Genomic DNA, 19,539 nt, shown 5'->3' with positions numbered 1-19,539 from the left:
TATGCTTTATTCATGTATGCCCACATATGCATATATATATATATATATATCCACAAATATTCACAGGCATGAACATGGGGGTGCATCATGGACACATGGACATACCTGTATATAACAGGGAATTGAGTGTGCTACTGTGTGTCTGTGTACATGTCAGCATGTGAATGCATTGGTGACTTAGAAGTATATTGGTTGTGTATGAGTGAAGGTGACATAGTTGAGTCAGGAAACTGAGTTCAAATCCTCCCTCAGACATTTAGTAGCTATGTGTTCCTAGGTGAGTCATTTAACTTATGTCTTAGTTTTCCTACTGTATACTATGGCAAAAGCTGGACCCAATATACTTAGAGGATATTAAATGAATCTGGATCCTAGATTTCTGCATGTTCATATGTTGTGTGTGTGTATGTATGTGTGGTACATACACATCTCTATGATGTTTCATCACCATTTATGGAGAGAAGACTGTCAAATACATGTGAGTTCTGCCTGAGATGTGATGATGGGAGAAAGAATATAAGTTTGAAGCCAGAAGCTAGAATTCCAATAGGCAAATCTCAGCAGATCTGTGACTTGGGGCAAATCATTTGCATTTCCTGGCTTCCAGTTTCTTAGCAGTCAGATAGGGATAAAAATCAATCTGGACAAAATGGAGGGAGCCCAGAGGGGGTGCAGCCAAAATGATGGCTTCAGGATTGAAGCTTACTTTTTTATTATATATTCCCACCACTTAGCTCGGTGCCCCTAGGTGGGAATGGGGAAATATGGTGCAGTGTAAATTGGGTGGGAATGGGGAAAGGATAGGCAAGGGAAAGATCTGTACTTGTGATTTTATCACTGGAGGAAAATTCAGTATGGAAATTCTCTTTAATGATACCCCTTAGTTGTAAATTAAGAGTCTTTGAGACTCTACCTGTCTAGGGTCAGTATGTGTCAGAGCAAGGTCTTAGGACTTCAGCCTTGTCTCTCAATACACAACACCAGCCACCTCTTCTCCAGATCACAGTCATTACATCATATATATTTGTTGAATAAAATTAGTTGCCAACATCCAGGCAGAGTTGGGACTGGAAAACAGGTCCTCTGTCTCCCAAATCCTAAACCCTTTCCACAATATTGGGTTAGAGGCAGCAATAGTAGGGTTGCAAGTCAAGAGAGCAGAGCAAACTTTGCTTGGAAGTGATGGGGAGTCATGAGAGCATTTTGAGCAGTGCACTGAGAGCACTAGGACCCTATAGAAAGAAAATAAAACTGATATGGGGGAAGAAGAGAAAATGGCCATAGGCATGACCAGATCATCAGGAAGTGTGGGGGTGACCGCAGACTATAATAATGTCACTTAGCAGAGGAGGAAGAAGATTCTTTTTCTTCTTCTTTTTTTTTTTTCAGGGCAAATGGGGTTAAGTGGCTTGCCCAAGGCCACACAGCTAGGTAATTATGAAGTGTCTGAGACCGAATTTGAACCCAGGTACTCCTGACTCCAAGGCTGGTGCTTTATCCACTACGCCACCTAGCTGCCCAGGAAGAGGATTCTTGAAACTAGAAGACCTGGGCTGAAATCCCAGATCTGTTCCTTGCTTGATCTGTGACTGAAAAAGTCATTTCTCTGTGTGCCTCTATTTCCTTTTCTATAGAATGAAGAGCTATGTGTGCCAGACATCTCTAAGGTCACTCCTCACTCTATCAATGACCTCATGAACATTATAGGGCTTGGATTAAAGGAAGAGACTTAACCGATACTTCAAGAGCTTCTTGGGGACAAAGGATTCATCTTTTTTTTTTTTTTTTGGTTTTTGCTAGGCAATGGGCTTAAGTGACTTGCCTAAGGCCACACAACTAGGCAATTATTAAGTGTCTGAGGCCAGATTTGAACTCGGGTACTCCTGACTCCAGGGCGGTGCTATATCCACTGTGCCACCTAGACACCCCTATCTTTTTTTTTTTAGAAAGATTTTATTTATTTTGAGTTTTACAATTTTCCCCCTATTCTTGTTTCCCTCCCCCTCCCCCAAAGAAGGCAGTCTGTTAGTCTTTACATTGTTTCCATGGTATACATTGTTCTCAGTTGAATGTGATGAGAGGGAAATCATATCCTTAAGGAAAAAAATAAAGTGTAAGAGATAGAAAAATTACAATAAGATAATGGGTTCTTTTTAAGTTAAAGGTAATAGTCTTTGTTCAAACTCCACCATCTTTCTCTGGATACAGATGATATTCTCCATTAAGGACATCCCCAAATTATGCCTGATTGTTGCACTGATGGAATGAGCAAGTCCATCAAGGTTGACTATCACTCCCACATTGCTGTTAGGGTGTACAGTGTTTTTCTGGTTCTGCTCATCTCACTCAGCATCAGTTCATGCAAATCCCTCCAGGTTTCCCTAAATTCCCGTCCCTCCTGGTTTCTAATAGAACAATAGTGTTCCATGACATACATATACCATGGTTTGCTAAGCCATTCCCCAATTGAAGGCCATTCACTCAATTTCCAATTCTTTGCCACCACTAACAGGGCTGCTATGAATAATTTTGTACAAGTGATGCTTTTACACTTTTTCATCATCTCTTCAGGGTATAGACCCAGTAGTGGTATTGCTGGATCAAAGGGTTTTCTTAAGGAAAACAGGATGGTTTAGTGGGAAAGAATTCTGGATTTGGAGTCAGGTGACCATGGGACCACAGATTTAGAACTTGATGGTATTTCAGAGACCCCATCATTCAACCTTCTCAGTTTACAGAGCAGGAAACTGAGGCCAAGAGAGGTTACGTGACTTTCCTGAGGTTCAGGTATCAAGTAATGGGCCTGGGTCCTTTGACTTCAAGTCTAGCTTCCGTCTACTGACTCTCCCAATCCTCTCATTTTCATCTAACTCCCACCACTTATTTATGAGCTCTGTAACCATGGACAGAGCTATAGCTAGGGTGGGGCGATTGGAACTTTGTCCCTGGGGGTCATATTTAGAGGCAGTTGCAGACTTTCAGCAGCCTAGACTCTTACAGGGCTTAGCATTGCTCCCTTCAGCTGTCACACCTTTAGGGAGCTACTGCTCACCCCTATTTGCTAGTCACTACTCTTACTTTGGGTAAGTCTCTGAGCTCATGTCCCCATCTACAGCATGGAAATAATAACACTTGCCCTTTTTACCTCACAGTGTGGTTTCCAGGGCAGAGCTTTGAAGACCCCTGAAAGGATTGCCCTCATTCCCAGCCCCCAACGAGAGTGGCACAAACCTGTTTTATCGGTAGCCAAAAACCAAGCATAAGATTTGGAGGAAGGTTCCCATCACCCTCATTACAAAAGCCTTTTTCTCTGTCTTTTTCCAAAGGATTGTTGATTTTTTTTAAAAGTTCATTTCTAAAAAAAAAAAGTTCATTTCTGAAGCCAAGGAAAACTCCCTCTTTTGCTTCCCTGCCCCCACTTCCCCCCCTGTCCCAGCCACCCCCTCAGCCCCCTCCCCCCAATCAGGAAATGAGGGGGTCTTGCTCTGCTCGAGTGATCTGATACTGACATTAACTAGCAGCCTACATCCCGGACTATTGTAAATATATTAACTCAGGACTTTCCTTGGGTTTATTAGGCTCAGGGACAACATCTGGAAACAGATGTTTTCTCAGAGATGAAGCAGAAAAGGGTGGAAAAAAAAAGGGAGGAACAGAGCCAAAGCCCGACATGGGCCCTCTTGAGGGGAAACGTGCCGAGTGCTGGGATGCGGCAGGCCGGTGGACGAACGGTTCCAGGGCTGGACAGAGGCCTTCTTGGGGGGTTCTGCCATGCCATGGTTGGCTGAAGCCTGCTGTGCCCACGTGTGGCTACCTGCAAATTCACCAATGTCAGGTTGGATGCCTAAGCAGGAAGTCTGGAGGCTACGCTCCCCCACTCCCAAACATCACAGGCTCAGAGGAGGCCTTGGCAGATGTCCCCTAACTCCTGGGCCCATGAGTCTCCTTTAAAACTCACCCTAGGGTCATAAGATCATAGGATTTCATGCTAGACTCTAGTCCAACCTCTCTTCTCTGAAGCTCAGAGAGGAATCAATTGTGTGACCCTGGAAGGGACCCTAGTTGACCAACCTCACTCATTTTACAATACCTAAACTACTGTCATGCAGGGAAAGTGAAAAGAATCTGGTTTTTTTTTTTTTGTTTGTTTGTTTTTTTAGTTTTTGCAAGGCAATGGGGTTAAGTGGCTTGCCCAAGGCCACACGGTTAGGTAATTAGTGTCTGAGGTTGGATTTGAACCCAGGTAATCCTGACTCCAAGGCCAGTGCACTATCCACTGCGCCACCTAGCTGCCCCCAAGTGAAAAGAATCTTACAGGTTCTTTCTTACAAATCAGCAAATTGAGGCCTGGAGCTGGAAGGAATCTCAGAGATCCTCTACTCAATCAAAATACATTTATGTAATACTGTACCTATTATGTGCTAAACACTGGGGAGACAAAAAGAAGGCAAAAGACGTCCCTGCCCGCAAGGAGTTTACAATCTGATGTACGTAGCATACAAACTAGTCTCTACAAATGAGCTCTATATAGGATAAATGTGGCAACTAAGTGGAGAGAGCATGAGCCTTGGGATCAGGAGGACTGGGTTCAAATCCAGTCAGCCATTTAACACTTACTAGCTGTGTGACCTTGAGCAAGTCACTTCACCCTGATTGCCTCACATCTGGGACCCTCTCCAGTCATTCTGATCCATATTTGGCCACTAGACCCAGATGGCTCTGGAGGAGAAAGTGAGACTGGGTGCCTTAGCACAGCGCCCCCCCCCCCCCAATCAAATTTAATTCAGGTGCTTTTCGTGGCATTACCTCCCTGATGCCAGGGTCGTCGTTGTCTTCTTCTTCTTCTTCTTCTTCTTCTTCTTCTTCTTCTTCTTCTTCTTCTTCTTCTTCTTCTTTTTTAGGTTTTGCAAGGCAAATGGGGTTAAGTGGCTTGTCCAAGGCCACACGGCTAGGTAATTATTGAGTGTCTGAGACTGGATTTGTACTCCTGACTCCAGGGCCAGTGCTTTATCCACTGTGCCACCTAGCTGCCCCTTAGGGTCTTCTTTGGAAGTGAAGGATATAGGATGAATAGGAGATCATGAACAGAGATGAGTCTGGAATTAAGAAGGGTTGGATGTGGCTTCCGGTAGAAGGGGGGATTTTAGTTGGGATTTAAAGGAAGTCAGGGAAGTCAGGAATCAGAAAAGAGGAGGGAGAGCATTCCAGACCTGGGGGATGACCAGAGGAAATGCCAGAGCCGAGAGATAGAGAGTCTTGTCCATGGAACAGTCAGGAGGCCAGTGTCAGTGGGTTGGGAAGGCAAGGTCCAAGAAGAGTGGAAAAATAGGAGGGGACTGAGTTATGAAGGGCTTTGAAAGTCAAAGAGGCAATATGGACTTTATGAAGAGGGGGTCAGGGAGTGAAATGATCAGGTGACATTTTAGGAGAACCACTTTGGTGGCTGGATATAGTATGGATTGGAGTGAGGAGAGACTGAGGCCAGCAGACTCACCTGTAGCCCTTGTAATAGTACAGGTATGAGGTGATGAGCTCAGCAATGGGGTGGGACCAGTTCAGAGGAGAAAAGAGGATGTATTTAAGAGATGTTGTAGAGGTAAGATCAGCAGCCCTTGGCAACAGCTTGGATATAGGGATGAGAGAGTGAGGAGCCCAGGATAAGTCCAAGGTGGTGAGACTGGATGACCAAGAGGATATCCTGGTAGAGGGTTCCCTCTATAAGGGAAGTGACATCGGGGTAAAAGATATATTGAAGATAAAGGAGCTCTTATACCCTGGTCCTTTCATCTCACATAGGAGGGAAAGTAACTTGTCTAAGATGATATGAATGGTGAGTGACCAGGCTCAGATTTTAACCCAAGACCCGAGACTTCCAATCCCATAATCTTTCTGACCCAAGGGTGCTGGCTCTCCCTCTATATACCTATCTCTCTCCTGTCTCACCCAGCACCTCCTCCCTACCTTTGTCCACTCATCACCCAATAGGGAAAGGACCAGAAGGAAGTGCCCTGTCTCCCAGCCCTGAAGTCACACAATTGAGAAGTTGCAGAGGCAACTTGGAATGCAGGACCTGAAGTCAAGAAAGCCTGGCTTCAAATCCCTCTTCAGACCTTTCTTGGCTGTGGATTCTCTGTGAGCTTCATTCAATGATATCTAAGGTCCCTTCCCAGCTTTAAATCTGTGATCACAATTCATTCCCAGGTTCTCATCGAAATTCCAAATTCAGAGTTCATTACCAATACACACACATGACCCTAAACCTTTGTTTTCCTCAGTCTCAGAGGTTCCTTGAAGTCAGGAGCCACCTAAAACTCCATTTTAGCATCGAGATCTAGAAGAGACCTCAAGAATGTCTAACCAAATGCCACCTTCATTTCCTTAGAAATCTCAGAAAAGTGAAGTGGCTTGTGCAAGGTCACACAGGTGACAAGATTTGAAGGAGGGTGTCATCAGTAAGGAGATGGAGAAAAGGTTGCTCTTGTGAAGAAAGTGCTATTTTATACTTTTCAAAGATTATAATTGTCACAGTTCATCTTTTATATAACATTCTAAGATTTGCAGAGAGTTTATTCCAATTATTCAAATGCTTTAATTTGATCCTCACCAAAATTCTGGGAAGCAGGGGCTAAGATCATCCCCATATGATGGAGGAGGGGACTGAAGCACACTTAATATCCCAAGGCTACTAACACCTGAGGCAGAATATGAACTCAGATATTCCAGGTTCAGCTATGTCACACTGCTTCTCAAACAAAGAATTTCAGAGATGGAAGTCACTTTAGAGACTATTCAATCCATCCACTTAATTTTTTTTTATAAAAGAAAGATTTTATTTTGAATTTTACAATTTTCTCCCTAATCTCTCTTCCCTCCCCCCACAGAAGGCAGTCTGTTAGTCTTTACATTGTTTCCATGGTATGCATTGATCTCAGTTGAATGTGATGAGAGAGAAATCATACCTTAAGGAAGAAACATAAAGTATAAAAGATAGCAAAATGACATTATAAGTTAACTTTTTTTTAAAATTAAAGCAAATAATCTTTGGTCTTTGCTCCAACTCCACAATTCTTTCTCTGGATACAGATGATATTCTCTATTTCGGATACCCCCCAAATTTTGCCCGATTGTTTCACTGATGGGATGAGCAAGTCCATTAAGGTTGATCATCACCCCCATGCATCTGCTTAATTTTGCTAATTGACATTGAGGCTCATAGAAGATTAGAGACTTGTCCAGGTAATAAGTGTCACTCATTATAAGTCAATAACTTGACACAAAACATTGTGTTGGGTCAAGGATTCTAACCTCACTTTGAGAATTTCAACCCGGGGCTCACTTCAGAGCCATGGTTTCATTGGTGTGGGGGCCCCCCTCCAAGATTCAGTAGATGCTATTTTGAGTTGCCTGTGAATTAGATGTACTCAGGTGTGGCTTTCTGTGGTTGGAGCTGAGAATGTCCAGTCATCTAAGAATGAGCTTCTCATGGCTAGGTTGGTCTTCCACGGTCCATTTACACACCTATGCTCAGAGCCTCTCTAGCTTGGGTTAAACCTTCCAGAAAGTGTGTGGTTCTGGCAAATTCTTTAAGAATCCAAGAATCTCCCCTGTACAGAAGACTCTAGCAGAACACACCTAGAGCAACCACTTGATCAGTGTTTGTTGAACAAACAAGTGTAACTGGCTCACATTATATTACTCAGATGCAATGTGTTCTGGGAAACAGAACTAGGAGGCACCCTTGACTCCTTCACAGAGTCACTGAAGCATCAGGACAAACCTCCCATGGGAGATCAGGACAAACCACCCTTGAATGAAGCCTCTTCAGCGTCACCTCTATAAGTCAGAGATATCATTTCATCTCTCTGGTTCACAGCATCTCCATTTATAAAATGAGCAGATCAGACAAGATCACCCCCATGCATCTGCCATTCCACATGCTGTCATCCATCCTGGCTCTGATCTTCTATGACCTGGAACCGAAAACTCTCCCAACATGGGCTACTCTATGTTCAAGTACTTTCCAATACTCAATATATGTTTGTTTGGTTTTAGTTATTGTCTATTCCAGAATTTTTGACCTAGAAATCATTTTCTCACCCAAATAATGGCACCTTTTCTGTCCTAAAAAGGGGAAGAGAAAAGAAGGGAAGAAAAGAATTCAGAGAGTTGATCTTAACTCTAGATTCTTGGGAAGGAGAACCTAGATTTTTAGAACTGGGGGTGGGGGGAACTTTAGGGGCCATGGAATTCAACCCCCTCATTTCCCAGATAAAGAAACCAAGGCCAAAGGAGGTAAAGGGACTTAAACTCATACAAGAAGAAAGTGGCAAAGCCAAGATTCTGAAGTCCTCTTGTTGCATGAGAGAGAGAGAGAGAGAGAGAGAGAGAGAGAGAGAGAGAGAGAGAGAGAGAGGCAGTTAGACAGACAGACAATCAGAGACAGAGAACAAGACAGAGACAGAGGATAGATAGATAGATAGATAGATAGATAGATAGATAGATAGATAGATGATGGATAGGATAGATAGATAGATAGATATGTAGCTAGGTCATTTATTAGACCCTCACTATTCTATGGGCATTGTGCTAAGTGCTTGGGACATCAAACAAAAAAACAAGATGGTGCTTACTCTCGAGGGGCTTACGTTCTAACAGAGAAATAGAAGACACAAAAGGAAGATGGAAAGGTTGAAGGGAGGAATTGTGGGAAGTGGTGGGGTAGTACTTCACCTGAGAGTCAGGCTGTAAGTATGGTGGCAATAGGCCACCGGGGCGAGCCAGAAGAGGAGAGTGAGCCGTGTGCCTGGGCCCTCTCAGGATGCCTTGGCTCTAGGAGAGGACTCAAGCATCATTGCCCCCAGAGCATCAGGTAACTGGTTCTATAGATAAAGCAGACAACTGTGTGCAGTGGTGGACTGAGGGGTCTTTTGATAAGGCCAAATTCTTTCCCCAAGACATTCTCTAGTCTTTGTACTATATTTTAAAAAATATAATAATAAAAAGTACATTTTTCATGAGGGAACACTTTCTTACTTTTATTTTTCCTATTTTGGGAAAAACATTCTTTTGTCCTCACCCTCTGCCAGAGAGGAACGGGAAAGACAAATGGGGCTTTTTCTCTAGGAGTGCACTTGAACCAACAGTAGGCCCCCTTTTTGCCTGTGTTTTGTTTTTTCTCAGCATTTTGGATTCTCCAGACAATCCATTAGTGAAGTTATTCCCCCCAGCATCCCCAGGAGGTAAGTGGTGAATCTCATTATGTCTGCTTTACAGATGGAGAGACAAAGGGGCTTCCAGAGTCTATGGACTGGGTAGGGCCAGCCAGATGATGCAGCTGTGGAGTCTACCTTCAAGACCCCAGCCTCCTCCATCCATCTGTCCTCTTTCTAATCTTTCCTTCAAGCCCTCAGGAGGCCTTTCGTTTCTTTCCATCACCATCCCCAATCCAAATCAGCTCCTGAAAAGCTCAGTATGAATGGGTGGACCAGAGAGTTAGTGACTGAAGCCATAGGACCAGAGATTTGGAGAAGTCAAACCCCGTCATTTTATAGATGAGGAGACTAGGCTAGAAACTTAAGCTGCTTGTCACTAAGTGTCTAAGACTGGATTTAAACCCAAGTCTTCCTTACACCACATCATTGCCCTATCCACTATAACAAACCACCTCCACTAAATCATCTAGTCCAATCTCCCATTTTACAGAGGGGGAAGCTGAGGCTGTGGGGGGAGGGGAGGCACTTACCTACATTTACCAGGCAGCTAATAGCAGAACTGCTCACCTATGGACCATGATGCTCTTCCAGACACATTCCTGCCACCCCTGGCTTCCCTGGTTTTTAGGGAGGTTTACTATCTGGTTTTATAACCGTCTTTTTCTTCAGTTAAAGGGACAGTACCACCTCCTACATGATTGATTTTGATCCAGATATCATCTACACTGCAATTCATGGAAGAGGCAAGTCAAAGGGCAGCTAGGTGGTGCAGTGGATAGAATACCAGCCCAGGAGTCAGGAGGACCTGAGTTCAAATCCAGCCTCAGACACTTAATAACTGCCTAGCTATGTGACCTTGGGAGAGCCATTCTTAATTCCATTGCCTTAAATAAATAAAAAAATTTTAATAAAAGCTAGCCAGCTGGTGAGTCCCTTTTTAATCCAAAGGGCCAGCAAGAGTCAGATTTTGGAAAATTACTTTTGAAGCACTGAGAAATAGTACCTTCATAAAGGTACACTGAAGAAGCTAGGTGGCCCAATGGATAGAGTTCTAGACTTGGGCTCTGGAAGACCTAACTTCAAATCCTGCCTCGGACACTTGCTAACAAGGTATCCCTGATCAAGTCAATTAACCTTTGCCGGACTCATTTCCTCATCTGTAACATGGGGATAAAAATAGCTCCTACCTATGAGGATCCTATGAGGATCAAACATATTGCAAAATATTGTAAAACATATTGTAAAATTCTAGCTATCTCTCAGGAACCTTCAGTATTGCCTTAATCTGGTTCTTCCTCCTCCAAACTCCTGTAATTTCTATAGTCTATCCTTCCTATAGGTTTCCCCATATCCAGGCTTATGATGCTCTTCATTTCTTCCATCAATGTCATATAATGGAAATAGTCCTGGACCAGAAGTCAGGAGACCTAGACTACAGCGCTTTCCCTGTGTGGACTTGCTGCGTGACCTCAGGCAGATTGCCCTCCCTGGTCTTCAGTTTTCCTTATGAACCACAGATTCTAGGCTTACTCTCCCAGCTTCTACTCCCAGAGGCAGATTGAGTCCCTAGAAGATGACTGATACTTTTCCCTTCAGGGATCTAGGAGTAACCCTGAAGTTCTGGGATTTCCGATACTATCATTCAAGAGCCCTCCGTTAGCATGGTTAATAACAATAACTAATATTTAAATGACACTTTTTTTAGGTGTTTTAGGTGGGTTTTTTGGCAAGGCAAATGGGGTTAAGTGGCTTGCCCAAGGTCACACAGCTAGGTAATTATTAAGTGTCTGAGGGCGGATTTGAACCCGGTACTCCTGACTCCAGGGCCAGTGTTTTATCCACTGCTCCACCTAGCTGCCCCTAAATGACACTTTAATGTTTGTAAGTCACTTTACAAATATTATTTTATCCTCACATAAATTTCGGGATTATTTATTATCCCTATTTCACAGAAGAGGAAACCGAGGCAGACAGTGCCCAGTGTCACATGAATAGTAAGCGTTTAAAGCTGGATTTCAACTCAGATCATCCTCACCCTAGCCCAGAACTCAATCCATCACATCATCCAGCTGTCTCTATAGGTAATTAAAGATATCAACTAACAATACCCTTCTCCCCAATGGCTAAACAAGTAATTATGATTGTAATACCATGCTATGAGAAATGATGAACAGGATGCTTTCAGAAAAACCTGGGAAGACTTACATGAACAGAACCAAAGTGAAGTGAACAGAGGCAAGTTGAAGTTAGCAGAACCAGAACGTTGTACACGATAACAGCAATATTGTGTAAAAATCAACCATGAATGACTCAGTTATTCTTAGCAATACAATGATTCAAAACATTACAAAGGATTCATGATGAAAAATGCTGCCCACCTCCAGAGAAAGAACCGATGAAGTCTGAATGCAAATTGAAGCATACTTGGTTTTTTTAGATTTTTTCAAGGCAATGGGGTTAAGTGGCTTGCCCAAGGCCACATGGCTAGGTAATTATTAAGTGTCTGAGGCTGGATTTGAACTCAGGTCCTCCTGACTCCAAGGCCAGTGCTCTATCCACTGTGCCACCTAGCTGCCCCATGAAGCATACTTTTAAAACTTTCTTTATTATTCTTGTTTTTTTTACTCTCTATTTTCTTTTGTACCATGACTAATATGAAAATGTTTTGCTTGACTGCACATGTATAATCTATATAAAATTGCTTGCTTTCTCAAGGAGGTAGGGGGGAGAGAGGGAGGCAGAGAATTTGGAACTCAAAATTAAAAAAATGAATGTTAACATTTTTGTTTACTTGTAATTAAGAAAAAACAAGCAATTTAAAAAAAGAAAGAAAAAAAGAATGTTATCTCCTTGAGACCAAGAAAAAACACAACCATCCCACCACAAAAAGACACATTTTCCTCTCCATTCATTTGGTCCCTAGGGAAAATGGACTGAAATTTAATGTGGTTCTTATAAAATTTCCTCCACCCTCTTTCTCTCCATGGGGCCCTGGGAGTCTTGTCGTCCCTTTTTGGAATCCCTACCACATTCATTTCTGAGTGTAGTATATAGCTGATGAATAAGTTCAATTCTGTTCACCTTGTTTAGTTGGTTACAATCTTGCTGATTTGGGTCTACCAGTTCCCTCCTCAGGACTTCTGCACAATCTCCTCCAAGGATTCATCTACCCAACTACCTCTGACTCTTATGAGACCTTGTACCCCGAGATATTCATTCACCTAAGATCAGGAAAGAAGGACCATTCTAGGAACTGTGCAATCATTTTCACATGGAGGCCAGGTGGGAGACAAAGTAGTCCAAGATTGGCCTCTGCTCCCATATGGAGCAGTAGCTCTTCACCCCTGAAAGCCACTAAGGAAAAAATAAGAGAATGTCTGCTTGAACCTTCCATATGCATACTCGGTTCTGGCTCATCAGTCAATTAAAAGGTTTTTTGTCACTGCAGAGTAAACCAACAGAAGACAAGCATTGGACAAAATAGGGATATTTTGGAAACTGGTTCATTAAATCTCTCTGTGGATTGAAATCAAGTAGGGCATGCTCTTAGAACTGGATTCTCATGAACCAGGCACCTCAATTCATAGAAAAGGCAGTTGGACAGCTGCCCTCTAGGATCCATTTCTGTTTTAAATCTTTGATCCTATCATTTCTACATTTGGTTCCAGTTCCAAAATTGCTATGAATCTATAACCCAGGTTGAAACATGGTGCCATGATATATGATTAAAGAACACTGAGTTTGGAGTCATAGGACTTGGGTTTGAATCCAGGGTTCCCTACTTACTATGCAGATTTTCTAGACCTTTCTAGACCTCAGTTTCCTCATCAACTCCTCCCACCCACTCCTGGGACAGCTCCCTTCTCTAAGATCCTGTTTTCTCTTCTATAAAACAAGAGGACTGGACTAGATGACTACCAGGGTTCTTGCCAATTCTAGAGCTATTACTCATAATCACATGATTTATAAAGATTGATCTCTTTTGGGGGGGTTGCAAAGCAATGGGGTTAAGTGATTTGCCCGAGGTCACACATCTAAGTAAGTATTAAGTGTCTGAGGCTGGATTTGATGTCCCGTCCTCCTGACAGGAACTCCGACTCCAGGGCTGGTGCTCCTGGCTGTCCCTAAAGATTGATCTTTAAATGGTATAAGATGATTTTTTTTTTGGATTTGCCTAATCTTCCAGAAGGAAAGTTTGAAAGGGAGGAGAGAGAGATAAAGAAAAGGGTCAGAATATAAAAAGAGGAGAAACTCTTTTAGTTGTCATACTCTAAGATTCTATCATCTGCTTTCCCAACTAGACCATAAACTCCCATGAAGGCAAGTTGCATCCTTTCTACTCCATCCCACTCTCCCCCAGGGCCTAGTAAGGTGCCCCACAAAGAATACTATTGTCTTCCTAATCAATGATATCAATGAAAGTCATTCTCCACCATCTGGCATGGCTCCCTTGGAGCTTCTCCATGATGTTCTCCTTGCTCAGACAGCCCAGCAGAGCAGGCTATGGCTACCAGCTTTGGCTGGTTATTGGGATCCTGGCAGCATGAGTCGGAAACAAAGAAACATTTAGAGGGAATGGGAATGAAAGGCCAGCAGAGGTTACACCCTCACAGAGGCAGAAGGGAGAAAGCCAATGTTTTTCCCCAGGGAAACCGGGTTTCTCAGTCCTTGAGTGTTTCCCAAGGGAACACTTTGCCTTGCTCCAAATCCCCACTCAAGTTTTTCCTTCAATGGCTAAATCATCTCAAGGGCTTCCTCATGGACTGTTTGCTTTCCCGCTTTCCTTCACCCTCTCCAGAGGCTAAGTTTAACTCAACAGAGACATTCTTTTTGAGGGACTCAGCCTCATGGAATCCTCTCAGTTCTCCTGGCCTTAATGGGAGGCTAACTACTCATTTATAGGGAGCATGAGACCCCTGAGATGGTGAAGTCACCTCCAGGAGACTACAAAAGCAATGGCATTTCAGTCATTGGCATTCAGGAAATAGAAAGGAGGCTGAGTTGGAAGTCAGGGAAGGAAAGGGCTCCAGTCTCAGCTCTGGCACTCACTCCTTACTTGGGAGAGTGAGGTGATATTGTGAAGATATTGTGGGGAAAGGGCTTTGGGATCTTTGAAGTGCAAGGTAAATGAGTTTGAGCTCACTTCAAATAGCAAAGGGAGTAAGAATCTCTGTACCTCCTTCCCTCCCCTACTTCCACCCTCATCCTCCCCCTTTCTCTCTTCCGCCTCCTCTGACCACAGGGCAACCCATCAGAGGACCTGAAGTCTGAAGGTGGCAGTGCCAGCAAAAACAATGGGAATTCTCTGTTCTTCACCACTTCCCTATCATATCAATTCTCTGCCTCAGGGATTGTTTGCTCTTCTCTGCAGCTGGGTCGGGGCCAACCCTTCTTAATGTGATCATTAACACTAATCACTTTCTTTTCCTCAAAGGGTGTAAAGCCTTTCCTCACAACAATGAGAGTTGTGCAGTCTAACTCTCACTAGCTCTATTTGTCAGCCAAGAAATTGAGGCTCAGGGAGATTAAAAGACTTGATACGGGTCACAGACCTATTAATGAGCAGTTTGGACTTTCCAACCTTCACTTAGTTGTGAAAGTGATTTTCCTAACTCTCAGGTATAAAACATGCATGTCACATCATAGGCAAACACAGAAACATTTATATATGTGTATTGTACACATATGATACATGTATGCATAAATCATGCATATTTACATAAATAAAGTATATATGTATGCCTGAGTTTCTGGATGTAATTACCAGATTAAATCAGATCACCAACATTAGTTATTTAATTATCCTTCATACTCAAAGAGAACCATTTCATTATATATATTCTTTTATAAAACAATTTATTGCCTATCAATGATTAAAATTAACTACTAATTAACATTAATAGTGATGATTAAACATTAATTAATTAATTAAAATATTGATGATTAAACATTAATATTGTCAATGGGATATTAACTAGCACTGGTGACTGATATTGAAGAGAATAAACTGGAATGAGGCTTGAGCTGATAGCATTAGAAAAACTACATATTCCCACTCAGGTTTCCCCTAGAACACTGAAGGGAAGATATAGCCAACCACATATACTGGGGACCCAACCTGCTAGGGTTCATGTGGGTCAGGAGATCTAGTCTCTCTACCATGGTTAAAATATTCTCCAAATAATTAAAGATGAATATCACTCAGAGGGCAAGGGACTGGGTATGATCAGGCTACAGAATGTCACCAGTGGGGAAGGAATTCTTAGGAAGAACAGGAATAAAGAATGGTATCAAGGCACCTTCTGATGGGCAAGAAATGAGTTATTTACATGCCAAGGAGGAAGAACTACAGAGAGGCATCCCAAGTGCTCAATTGTTTTCTCCTGATGTCAGGAGGGAGGGAGAAAGGTCTCTAACATGCTGGATCACCCTCCTGTAGCCATAGTCTAAATATGGTGTGACCACTGAGACTATTATTGCTTTTCACGTTTGGATGCTTTGCTGCTCCAAGATTTCATGAGCAATTTTACTGCTGCATCACATTCTTGCATATCGAGTTTAAAGTTCACTTAAATCCCACAGGTCTTGTTCAAAGGACGTGCTATGCAGTTCTGTCCTCTTTGTGAAGTTGACTTTTTGAACCCAAATGGAATACTTTACATTTATCTTTGTTACAATTTATTAGATTTAGCTCAATTCTCCTACTGTCTAGATTTTTTTTCTCAGAGGACATTTGAAAAGAGTCATACAATGTATGGGTTGTATGTAAATCAGAATATTGGGATGTGGGGCTCTAGGACAGAAGCTTAGGTTCAAGACTAAGAGGGGAAAATAATTGAAACTGAGTCATAATAAAAAATTCTCTAAATCACTATTGATTAAAGAGATGCAAATTAAAATGATTGAGATATCACCTCACACCCATCAAATTGACTCATATAATAGAAAGGGAAAATGATGAATGTTGGAGGGAATGTGGAAAAACTGAGACACTAATATATTGTTGGTTGAGTTGTGAACCAATCCGATTATTCTGGAAAGCAATTTGGAACTCTGCCCAAAAGGTTATAAAGCTGTGTAATACCATTACTAGGCCCGTATGCCAAAGACATTTTATAAAAGGGAAAATGACCTTTTTGGTACAAAAATATTTGTAACAGTTCTTTTTTGAGGTGGCTAAGAATAGGAAATGGAAGGGATGCCTATCAATTGGGGAGTGGCTAAATAAATTGTGATATATGATAGTGATGGAATGTTATTGTACTATGAGAAATATCGAGTAGGATGATTTCGGAAAATCTGGAAAAACTTACATGAACTGATGGAAAGTGAAGTGGAAGCAGAACCAAGAGAATGTTGTCCATAGTAACAGCAATATCATATGAGGAAGAATGGTGAATGACTAAGCTTGTCTTGGCAATGCAATGATCCAAGACAATCTCAAAGGAGTCATGATGAAACACCTCCAGCAAAAAAAAAAAACAAAAACAAAAACCCCGAAACAACACTGATAATGGTTGAATAAAGACTGAAGCATGCCATTTTCATTCTTTCTTTCATTCTTTTTCTTTGGAGACTTCTTGTACAAAATGACTAATATGGAAATGTTTTACATAATTGCACATGTATGGAACCTATATCTTATTGCTTATCATCTTGATGGGAGGGAATAAAGTGAGAGAAGGATAGAATTTGGAACTTAAATTTAAAAAAAAAACATTTAAAAAAGAAATTAAGAGGCAAAAGACATGGGGAAAGCAGGGGAGGATCCAAGTTCAAGGTTGAGGGATTGGAGCAGATACCTTGACCACTACTGGAATCTCCATAGTTTCCCCATGACCTTGGATTAGTCATCTTATCTCTCTATATACTTCTTTAATTGAAAAAAAGAAATATGACAGCCCCCTATGGCTAATGACTTACCGGAATAATACTAATGATGGTCTGGTGAAACAGCATAGTGGTAAGAAATAAGAGGGTTTAATTCTCTTTCTCTGCAACATCCATGATCTCTCCACCAAGGGCACAATGTATCTTAGATTTACTATAAGACTGAGAGGCAGGGAGATAAAGTGGGGGGAAAATTCTAGATTTGGAGTCAGTATTCCAGGATATAAATGCCACCTTCATCCTATTAGCTGTGTGACCATGAGTAAGTCTGTTTCTTCATCTGTAACTTTTTTGGGACTGGACCTATGATTTCAAAACTCTAGAAAACTCCAACTCAAATCTCTTCTTCAAAGTGTAGTCTTGGAAACTTGACTGGGGGACTGAGAGGGGATATGAGTTTCTCAGGGTCACACAGCTAGTATGTATCAGAGATTGGACTTGAACCCAGGTCTTGCTGAGTCAAATACCAAGTTTCTATCCACTCTGCCCTGCTACCTCCCCTCTGTAACATGTGCTCTCCCTACCTTAGAGGGATGGGTTTTTGTTAAAAAGTGCTTTCTAATCTACAAATGTAGGTCATTATTACCCTTTGTCTAGTAGGAGAGTAAAGTGACCATTCAGAGTTCATTTTCTCTACCAGAAACATCCTAGAAAGAAGAAAATTCATAGGAACATAGAATGTCATAGATGGAAGAGATCTGAGAACAATGAGCAGAGATGGTTAACATTAGAAGGACATATTTTTGTGCTTCTGATCTTCCTTTCACCCTCAGCCTCCATCTACCTCTCTCTCTCTCTCTCTCTCTCTCTCTCTCTCTCTCTCTCTCTCTCTCTCTCTCTCTCTCTCTCTCTCTCTCATCCCCAGGGTCATCCCTAGATAAGTAAAGGAGTTGATGCTCAAAATAAACCACAAGTCTGATATTGTTATTTAGCTGCAGCTGCTTCTTTTGGGATCCCAAAGCAGCTGGAGCAAGCTGGAGATTTCAGTCCCTTCCTTTCCTTCCTCTTCCCCTTCCCCTTCTCACAACACCTTTCCCCAGAAGCAAAATCTGGAGCTCAATTTTCTTCAGTTTACCTTCCTGGAAAGTCATCTCTGTCCATTGCCCTGAAGGAAGTAAATTTGGGACTGGGGTAGACTGAACCATTGCAGCTGCCTACTAATCCATCTTGAGTGTCAGACCTTAGAAAAAAATGAACAAGTTTTCTCTTGGGGAATATAAGCATGAGGCCATGGAGCAGGAAGGACTCCATGACACTGAGGACAATATTCGGTTACTTCTCTTTAAGATGGGGTGTTAGACTAGAATGATTAGAAGGTCCTTTCCTCTGACATTCTGTGATTCTGTGAATTCTACCGGGTCACTGGACCATTTTCTCTTACTCTTTTCTTCCTTGGGGAAAAAGAAGCATCCTTAGTATGTGGCTATTCATCAGGAGTAGCTTGAATATTCAGAAGCTCTCAGAAAAGGAAAAAGAGTCATAGAGTGTTAGGGCTGAAAAGGACCTAGAGACCCAGGAAATTTAAAAAACACCCCTGTTGTTTACTCCCTGTGGGACTCTGACCAAATCACTAATCTCTCCGTGCCTCAGTTTCCTCATGGGTAAAATGAGAGGAGTTGAACTAGAGGACCTCTAAAGTTTCTTCCAACTGTAAATCAATTATATTATGAAACCTATCTTTCATTAAATCTCTTCATTACCTTGTTATGCTACGGAGGTGACTTCTATTTATTCCCTTTATATTTATTCAGTGTACACACATTTACTTATTCCATACCTACCATTAGATTCCAAACCCATTAAATGAGGAGATGCCCATCAATTAGAGAATGACTGAAAAAGTTGTGGTATATGAATGCGATGGAATACTATTGTTCTGAAAGAAATCATTAGCAGCTTTAAGAAATGGTGAGCAGGGGGCGGCTAGGTGGCACAGTGGATAAAGCACTGGCCCTGGAGTCAGGAGTACCTGGGCTCAAATCCGGTCTCAGACACTTAATAATTACCTAGCTGTGTGGCCTTGGGCAAGCCACTTAACCCCATTTGTCTTGCAAAAACCTAAAAAAAAAATGGTGAGCAGGCAGATTTCAGAAAAACCTTAAAAAACTTATATGAACAGATGCTGTTAGTGAATAGAAGTAGAACATTATATACCTTAACAGCAACATTGTATGATTTTGATTTCTCAGCAATGCAACAATCAAAGATAATTTTAAAAGTCCTCTGATGGAAAATGCCATCCACATACAGAGAATGAATTCTGGAGATTGAATGCAGAATATTGAATGCATATGATTTTCAACTCTTAAAGTTTGTGTTTTGCTTTTTTTTCCCCTTCTCATGATTTTCCGCTTTTTGTTTTGAGTCTTCTTTCACAGCATGGAAATATGTATAACATGATTGTTCATGTTTATCAGATTACTGACTATCTTAGAGT

Source organism: Macrotis lagotis, chromosome 4 (assembly GCF_037893015.1).
Source record: "Macrotis lagotis isolate mMagLag1 chromosome 4, bilby.v1.9.chrom.fasta, whole genome shotgun sequence".
Lineage (NCBI taxonomy): Eukaryota > Metazoa > Chordata > Mammalia > Peramelemorphia > Peramelidae > Macrotis > Macrotis lagotis.
Note: the sequence above shows the minus strand (reverse complement) of the source record.